Here is a 2,366-nt window from a genome sequence, read left to right as displayed (position 1 = left end):
CAACAATCACAGGCTCCAGTCTGCTTTACTCTTTTGATTAAACCAATTAAACTAAATTAACATAACAAGGGACAAGTGAAAAAAACAGCCCCTTAAAGGGATACTGCAAAAAGAAAAAGCAATCCTCAAAGAAACTTACAAACATCAAATTAAAATGTGGTTAAAAAAGTCAATAAAACACTCCAAACCCCGTGTTGCCCACGAGGCACAGAAAGCCACTAGATCAATAGTTCATCATTCCCTAATTGGGAATCAAATTGGAACAGCGAAAGGGCTAAATCCTGAGCACAAGGGAAGCTGCTTTCCAGTCTACTTTATTTTATTTGTAAATCAGGGGAACACATGAATGCATTCCGCCACCCCCCACCCCCCGCCCCGCCACAAATTTTGCAGTCGAGTATCCTGCATTTGGGGACACCGCAGGCGTCAGCACACCCGGAGTGCAATGGGATAGCCTCATCCCGGGAGCACCAACCTTCATGATCATTGTTTCTCCCCTGCCAGGTAAGTATTCCAGTCTCGCTACAGGAACTCCGGTGAATCCGCCATGAATGCCAATCACCTGAATACAATCAATCACCCAATTAATATGCAACTAACAGTAGGTGTTGCCAGGGTCTTTAAAGTGATGGATCTCTGTTGCTGCTTCCTCTCCCTTACAGTGGCAAATGTCCAAAGTGGTGTGGGTGCCTCCTAGGAATATTCAAACTGTGGAATCTACCCTGAGCCTTCACATTTTGATGGCATCAGTGGCAAGATTTTCAGTGGGCACTATCCCTTCCCTTATACCCAGATTGGTAACCCAGGGCAATTCAGAGCCTTGGTTTTGAAAGGAAGCAACTGAGAGGGAACTTTAGAGATAAAAGGAAGAAAAAAAAAAGAGTGGAATTGGTAAGTGCCTGAAATAACTGCAGGAATTACTTGAACTGCACAACAGCTGTGCCGGCATGTGAAAAGAGAATTGACAGGTTAACATTTTGTGTGTAGACCCTTTGCAAGAACCACTGTCTGATGAACAGTCTTTGCCCAAACCATTGGCATGTCCTTTAAAGAATCATAGATGATATGGTGCAGAAAGGAGCCATTCAGCCCATCATACTTGTGCTGGCTCTTTGGTAGAAATGATCCAATTCATCCCAATCGTCTGCACTTTCCCCATAGCCCTGTAAATGTTTCCCCTTCAACAGCTTATCCAATTCTCTTTGAAAAGTTACTACTAAACCTGCCTCAACCAATCTTGCAGGCAGGGTATTCCAGGTCATAATAACTTGCTGTGGAATGTCCTTGTGTCACCGTTGGTCCTTTTCCCAATCACCTTAAATCTGTTCTCTCTGGTAGTGAGCCCTCAACGTATTTACTTTCCAGATGCTGTCAGACCTGCTGAAGACCTCACAGAGCAGTATCAGGTACTGAATAGAAAAATAGAACTGAATAGAAAAAGGTACCTCGTCTCACGCAATGACAATACAACAATGGGGCACCAGTTTAATCCAGCCAAATTAGTTCCGCACAACTGAGTGATCAAGTGAGGGAAAGGATAGGAAAAACCTTGCAAGCATTAAAGACGCAGCTGGCTGCTGTGAGGTGCGGAAACCTAAAGAGGCGAACATTGTGTTCAAAAATATGGAAAAGTGAAAAGGAGACACCAAAATTGAAAGAGCGACATGCAAGAAGAAAAATTGGAGGAAGAGTTGATAATATGAAAGTTAAACACATCCACCACAAGATGGTGCTCAAAGTCTTCAACTTAGTGGCTACAACTGACTCATTTACACAAGATAAAAGCAAAATACTGTGGATGCTGGAAATTTAGAACAAAAACAAAAATACCTGGAAAAACTCAGCAGGTCTGACAGCATCTGCGGAGAGGGACACAGTTGACGTTTCGAGTCCCTATGACCCTTCATTAGAACTAAGGAAATAGAGAAATATAAGCTGGTAGAGGTGGGTGGGACAGGTAGAGCTCAGTAGGGGGCCAGTGATAGGTGAAGGCAAAGAAGAGATTGCCAAAGAGTTGTCATAGGCAAAAGGACAAAGGGGTGTTGACAGTGTTTACACAAGAGCCTGGGAAAAACAATTCTGCAATTGTTTGCACTATCTTCAATATGCATTTGAGGAAGGTGGGAATAAAGGATTATGTTGATAGAGCGAGAGAAGAAGGATGGCAGGAGGCTCGAGAACAGCATAAACATTGGCATGGACTGGTTGAGCTGAATGGCCTGTTTTGCAATGCCGTATATATGATTTATTCTGTGTAATTTTGAAAAGATTTCCAATCCCGTGGGTTTAATCGGACCATAATAGTGAAATATTCACTAAACCACACATCCTGAGGCTATCATTTGCGATGACATACCCAGTATTTC

At 43.0% G+C, this 2,366-nt stretch overlaps 1 pseudogene; it reads right to left on the bottom strand.

The window, feature by feature from the left end:
* Positions 1-331: 331 nt before the first annotated feature.
* On the bottom strand, positions 332-512 carry LOC121276647 (annotated as a pseudogene).
* Positions 513-2,366: the final 1,854 nt, after the last annotated feature.

This window comes from Carcharodon carcharias, chromosome 3 (genome assembly GCF_017639515.1).
Source record: "Carcharodon carcharias isolate sCarCar2 chromosome 3, sCarCar2.pri, whole genome shotgun sequence".
In the NCBI taxonomy this organism is placed as follows: domain Eukaryota; kingdom Metazoa; phylum Chordata; class Chondrichthyes; order Lamniformes; family Lamnidae; genus Carcharodon; species Carcharodon carcharias.
This window is presented reverse-complemented; position numbering and strand designations above follow the sequence as displayed.